Raw genomic sequence first — 7,218 nt, forward strand, 5'->3', positions numbered from 1 at the left:
ATATGAAAAGTTGCCCCCTCCTGAGAGCGCCTATGGCTACCCTACCAGTGAGCAAGATTCCTCATTGTAACAACAAAAAAAGGGGGGAATGTAAGAATGAGTTAGCATGAGAATGGCCATCTTAAGGGCCAAAAAGCCATTTTCTGAGTGCATGACTCAGGAAAGGAGGAACTGGGTAAGGCTTGATAAACAAGTTTTGAAGAACAAATTAATCAAGGACACCAGGTTTTGGGCAGTTGCGGCCCTGGTCAGCTTATCTTGCAACACCACTCTGTCTACTTGAGGAGTGGTCTTATATTGCTCTTGTCTTGCAACACCGCTCTGTAAAATTGAGGAGTGGTCTTATCTTGGTCTGCTTAGCCCCTATCTTGCAACAGCACTCTAATTGAGGAGTGGTCTTATCTTTCTCTTGCTAAAAATAATATGTAACTGTGGAAAATTACTGTGAGTTAAGTGCTTTGAAAATACTATATAAACCCTTAGCTTTGAGTGCTCAGGGTCCTTGTTGAAACCCGCTGCGTTGGGCAGACACTTGGACCCCAGCTAGCTGGAAATAAACCTCGCTGTGTGACTTGCATTACGGTGAGTGTCTTCTGTCTATTTGAGAGGTGGTCGACTCCGGACCCTAACACCCATCACAAACAATTTGGGTAGGTTAGGACTCTAGATAAATCTATTTCTTCCCCCAAATCCCAGAGGTCTCTAATGAACAAAGACATGGGACACAGCCATTTCTGCATTGAAGCTACACCCGGGTGTGTCAGCAGAAACTTCTCTGGCTGCTGCATTATTTTTGTGAGGCGGATGTAGACCTAAGAATGGGCAGTGCAGTCCTCCTCTCAGCAGCTCTCTCCCTTGTATTCCCACCTTCTAAGGTTGAGAAGGAACCGTGTCATCCTAAGGAGTACCTCTTTTGTGGCTTTGGGTGAAGATGGTTAAAATGGAAATGGAGAGCTAGTGTGCAGTACTTTAAGTCTAACAAAGCATACTAGTTAAATATATGACAAACCACCACTGTGCTACAATGCAAAGAAAACATCAAATGTGAAATTGCAAAAAATACCTAAGGATATGGGAAATACTACAGATACATTGTCAATAGAATAATTAGGTGGACCAATGAAATTATTTTTTTAAATATATGATTAACCAATACAGAGAAAAAGTAGCAGAGACACAAACCATTGAAATCAGTGGATAAAAAAATCTGGAAGGTTTACTGACCATCTAATAATAGTGCTTATATTTTTATTTTGTTTAATTTGTCTTTGGAAATCTGATTTCTTAATTAGCCTTAACAATGACCATAGGTTAACTTGAAATATATAGGTATTTTTTTCTTCATTAATAGAAAGATGCTGTTCAAAAAGGAGGATTTTCAAGAAAGGTCTTTGTTATCTAAACCTAGATTTTTTTACTGAATGGCTTTTCTTTTGCCTGTTTCCTTTGTATCCCATTATCTAAACTCACTTTATCACTTCTTCCCATGTATGATGTGGTTCTACCTGGAAAAATTAGGAAGCAGTTTCTGTGTAACATCTTGTATGAATTGATAATGATCTCTACACAACTTTGGTTCAGATCTTAACAGAGGAATTTATTTGGTTTCTAAACCTGTCAGCTAAGCCATGGCATCTCTCAAACAACAGCTTCTGAATTATGATATCCTGCTAGTTTCACTCTGCATCTAACAAAATTAAAAGGAAAACTAAGTATAAATGTCACATTAGCATAGATGCTCCACAGAACTGGTAGATTTGCTCAAATCCTGACTGCTGCTATAGACAAACTGATGTGTCTTTCCTGTGAATTCACAAGGTAAGTCACATAAATACCTTCAATGGTCTTCATCACTCACTTCCTTACACTTATTTCTATTCAGATTTTAACTCTTTTTAGGTAAGAAGCACTTTAAAGGAAGCAACTATGTATTTTTGGTGATTGAATTACCTCAAATACTACAATTTCTGGATCTAGCATATTGTATGCACTTAATAAAGTCTGATTTTTCCACAGAATTCCATTTCTAGGAAATTTTTGAAGGAAATAACTGTATACATATACAAGGCATGTGTATAAGGATGCTCATCAGAGAATAATTTTTGATAACCAAAAATTAAGAACCTAACTCACATTAAGACAACAGGTTATACATGTGCTCTAAAAAATGGTGACATACTATAGCTTCATTTATAATGAATTCATATGAAATTATGGAAAATAGTATTACCTCAGTGAGGAAGGCAGCTTTTAAAAGGTATGCATAACACAGGAAGTGACATCCTGCTGAAATTTTGAACATAGGCTCTGTTGCCAGACTTTTAGATATTGAAAATGAGCTTTCAGCTGTGAGTTTATAATACCCCAGTGCCTAAGTTTATTACAACATCAGCAAAGAAATGATAAGAATATCACCTAATAGATATGGCTGCTTTGAAGACTAAGCAAGATAATCTATATAAGCACCAAAATCCATACAAAAAGGTTAATATAAATTATCTATCATTACTGAAAATGAAGGTCATTACATGTCACTTATTCCATTATTATATAGGAAAGTTAATTCTGGCTCCATTAAGTTCTTCTTAAAGAAAAATTGTGCTACTTGGGTGTCTCTTTAATTTAAAAAGAAATTTAATTTAAAATTAATTTAAATTTAATTTAAAAAAATTCAGTTCCTATCATTTAGAAAATATAATTCTTAATAAAATCACAGGTAACAAAACAGATTTTCATAAAGAGAATATGTTCCCTTTCTAGAAGCTATACACACATACACGTACACATACATGTATATGTAATGCAAGTGTGTGTGTGTGTGTGTGTGTATATATATGTATATTTACAATGCTGAATGGAATTTTTCTGGCTCTCTGTAGATGCTGGGGACTGAGGAAGGACAGATTTATATATATATATAACCTAGATACAATTAAATTCTGAGTTTAATAAATGAGTGAATTTTATTCTTCTGCATAATATGGGGATTTATATTACAATCTTTAACTACCTTTGGAAATATTATTTATACTTGCAAGACACCTGGAATTAGTATTCACTGCTATTTCCTCAAAAAATAATCTTAAATCTCTATATTATTTCTGAAAGGGTGTATTACTTATTAACTTGATCCCATAGTAATTAATTTTTAAACAACATTTCTAATATATAAAACGTGAAAACAGACTGTTTTTCAAACAATGAGATCCCTGACATTTCCTTCTCCCCAACACACACATGTGTAAGGAAACCCATGACTAGGTTAGATTTCTGTTTTCACACTAAGAGTAGGACTCTGTCTCCTTTATTTGATCAATTGTGTTCTGTCAAAACAGAATCACACAGAAATGTGCACACATAAATAATGGAAATGCATATACCAAAATATTATAAGTGGTAATTTCTAGAGAGTGAGATTAAGGGGCATTCTTATTGTCTTAAATTCCTTAGAAAATTTTATTCTGCAGTGTCTACATTAATGTCATCATCATAAATACAACATAAAGATATTCCAAAGTATTAAAAATATTTTAAGTCATTATTATGGCAGAGGCTATATGTTCATCATTTAAAAAACATGTAAATACTAGGCCTGCTATGAAAACTCAATGTGATTGAAATAACCACCACTTACTTGTTCTTGAATATCTTTATGTGAATATCCACACTGATATAATTACATTTCATTACAAAGATTTTTTCCATTAATAAAAAGGAAAATAGTTTTGTCAGATAAGTAAAAATATGTATGCAAAATGGGCAGAAAAGCTTTGAGTACATAGGTGTTCAATTTGACTTGTGAATTCTTCCGTTCTCTGAATAACCAATTAAAAGATCATTTTGGATACAATCCTTGAAAGAGGGTTTTAGAATTTTAAAAATTCTATTTTAAAAAATGAACTTCATTTATTTTAAACATTTGAGTCCTATTATCCACAACTATGAAGATGGTTTAATGTTAGATCACAGCTATTTATCCTTGTAATGACTAATTCCTATAAACAGAAATTTTATTATCTGCATAATTCTATCTCATGGATGTCCTGTGATTTTCTCAACCATTCCCATTATTTTGATCATTAATTTTGTGCTAAACCATACCAAGGTATAACAATTTTTAATTTTGGATAAAAACCAAGTCTAAATTTTTAAAATTATGTACACCCTTCGACAATGGAAATACATAAACCTCTAAAGCAATTATCTATACAATTTCAGGCGGCTGTGGTCCCCTCTTCACCCATAACTACAGAGAAAGGACCCGTGGTTAAGAACTCCTGCTCCAGACAGTTGAATTCTGGCTCAGTCCCTTAACTTACAAACGCACGTCACAATTAACCTCACATGCTCGCTGCTTCTTAACTATAGAAACCTGAAGAGGAATAACCAGTCACCACAGACCTGGCCATTTATTAAGTTCTCCTCTCCATGGCTACACCTGCTGTTACCTCATACATATAATCACAATGAAGTAAGAAGAGAGAATTCACGGCAGATTCTTGCTGTCAGGGCTCAGGGAATGCTGTCATACGCATATGATGCATATGAATCCCACAGAACTCCTTGAAAGGACAGTCCCAGGAAGGAAACCCCATTTGGGGGTCTCTATTTACACATTCCTAGGAGCCTGTCTCGGGGCAATTCTTGATCTAAAATTACCATCCTAACAACAGGTCTGTACCTTCTTACCAAAAATCTTCATAGTGGGCACAGTATCTGTTCTTCCACTTTGGTCCTTTGTCTGTGGCAGTCATACGCGACCGACAGGAGGGTGGAGGAAGCAGCATGGAACCGAGGGCCACAGGCCACAGGAGACACTGAAGCGCCACTGCAACCCACGTTCACACACAGGACAAGCTCCACACGCCCCCGTCACATGGACACCACGCACTTCTCCCAACTTCACAAGTGCACCAATCGCCACGAAGGCACCCCGCGGCCCTCCACACGCCGCGCGGCCTCCCACAGCCACACGTCCTCCCGCCTCACAGGGACACGGCGACCCTCCGCGGCCGCTCGGGCACCCACAGGACGGAGGTGGCGGGAGGAATCGCCCTGCCCGCGCTCGGAGCGCCTCCCGCGGCCCCGATCTCACCACCACTCACTGGCCCGCGCGGGCTCCCCGCTGCGACCGCACCGTCTTTGCCCGCCGCGACCTTCCACGGATGGGGAAGCGCAGAACGGGCCGGAGGGCGACGGTCCCTCCAGCACGGTGAGAGCTGGAATCCAAGGTCGTTAAAATCCAGACGTAAAGCCGCCCGAGCCCCAGAGGCTTCTGGGAGTGGTGGCCCGCACGGCCATGCGCAAGCGCAGACCACCGCCGCGCTGCAGGCCCCAGGATGCCCCTGGGCGATAGCTGTGGGCGTCCGGGCGGGGAGGAAGCGAGAGCCGGTGGGTTCCCGCCTGGAGTTCCGAGAAGGGGCCTGCGGAGCTCTTCTTCAATGGGGCGTCAGGCCTGTGGGTGCGAGTCCAACCTGCAGAGTTAACGGTGTGGCCCTATAATCTAACCGTTCTATATGTTTGTGTACGTTTCCGTGTGTGTGTGTAACTCTTTCCTAAAATCTAAGTTCGCCTGAAATGCCACAGGCATTACTTAATATATTTCCATTTTACAGTTGAAGCTTCTGGGACAAAAAGAGGTTTCATATAGTGTACAAAGTTGCGCTATTTAGTAGCATATCCATGTTTCCAGGTGAGGCAAGCTGGATAGTGAGACTCCAAAGTTTAATACATTCTCATTGTAGGTAAGGAGGGTGAATTTCGGTCCTTTTTAAGATACCTGACTCCTGACTGTAGAAATTCCTTGAGAATTATAAATATACTTCTTTTTCACATTTCACAATTTTAAGACCACCAGAAATCACTTGAGTTACAGCAAAATTTTTCATCCTGTGTTGTGTTACACCATTCCCATGGTGTGCGCTTGACAATAAAAAAGCTCATAGATGGATAAACGTATTTAATTTGTATTCCTGTGAGACAGGGACCATAGGTGTAGTCAGAGCAGGGTGAGGGCCTTCGGAAAAGGAACCCTACCAAAACTCTACATTAAACAATTAAAGACAGAGTCACATTAATTCTCTAAAGTAAAATGGCAAACTAAGAATATAAGCATTCTTTAGTGAAGATTAGTTAAAACTAAGAAGCCAGGAATAACCTGGCCTGGAATGTTTGAACATCCCCCAGATAAGAAAATACCTCAGCATAGCCCATGTCTTGTTTGCGTCAATTAAATGAGGCTATTGTAAAATTTACTTTAGCAGCTAAAAGGCCAAGTTTATCTTTATCTTTACCTAGATGCTGCTTTTCCTCCTCCAGCCCTAATCAAGTCGGCAACTCTGCTCACCTTGAAACCGAAACAAGCAGCCTTGACTGATGTGCTCCCAGACCAAGAAACTGCTATTCTGCGAAAGGGTCAAAGCAGTAAATTTCTTATGTTAACCCCACAAAATGGTCTGAAAACCCGATAAGAAACTTAGTGTCTCTTTGAAAATAAACACTTAGAGACCATATGGTAGATCCACATCCCTAGCTCTTGGTCTCTCAATTGCCTATAAATTCCCTAGACAATGCACCACCACAGACTCTCCTGTCCCATCCTGGGGCATAAGCCGGCAGCTCTGTTCTTTCACTTTATCTCTAAATAAAAGCCTGTTGACTGTTTGTGAAGTTCATTTGTCGGCTTCATGAACAAGAACCTGGGCATCAACTGGTCAAGAGACCCTATTAAAAAGCATTTTGCTTCTCAGGCATACGGACAGTAAGTTAAATAGTGGCCATAGGCTTAAAATCAGAGAGAACGTGCTATTAGAAGAATCAAGGTTGTGTCTGTATGTATTTAGATTCTTTGAGATTCAGCAAATGGTAAATAAAAGTTAGTCATAAAAGGATGCCCATATTTTAGTTAATACAACTATTCATATTTAAAATATATAATGCACAATTTAAAAGGTATTAAAATATTCAAATAAAAATATAACATTTCTTATATGTATCCCAGTCATATAAGAGTCAATGCTCACCTTAAGAGTCCCATGTTCATCTTAGAGTCAACATTTGATTTGGTGTGTATCCTTCCAGAGAAGTTATTTTCACATGCAAATATGCATTTGCTCTCTTGCTCACTCTATATACTTGCACATACATATGATATGCATAGGTAATTCCAAGTATATTTATATTTTATATACATACATAAGATGTATTTTTTTCTTCACA

The 7,218-nt window shown here is 38.6% G+C and overlaps 1 long non-coding RNA gene across 1 annotated transcript; it reads left to right on the forward strand.

Annotated features, from left to right (window-relative positions):
* The first annotated feature begins 5,333 nt into the window (after positions 1-5,333).
* LOC130682078 (uncharacterized) lies at positions 5,334-6,663 on the forward strand. Its single transcript, XR_008995391.1, has 2 exons — positions 5,334-5,488; positions 6,298-6,663. It is a non-coding gene; the product is annotated as an uncharacterized LOC130682078 (long non-coding RNA).
* Positions 6,664-7,218: the final 555 nt, after the last annotated feature.

The sequence above is a fragment of the Manis pentadactyla genome, chromosome Y, assembly GCF_030020395.1.
Source record: "Manis pentadactyla isolate mManPen7 chromosome Y, mManPen7.hap1, whole genome shotgun sequence".
In the NCBI taxonomy this organism is placed as follows: domain Eukaryota; kingdom Metazoa; phylum Chordata; class Mammalia; order Pholidota; family Manidae; genus Manis; species Manis pentadactyla.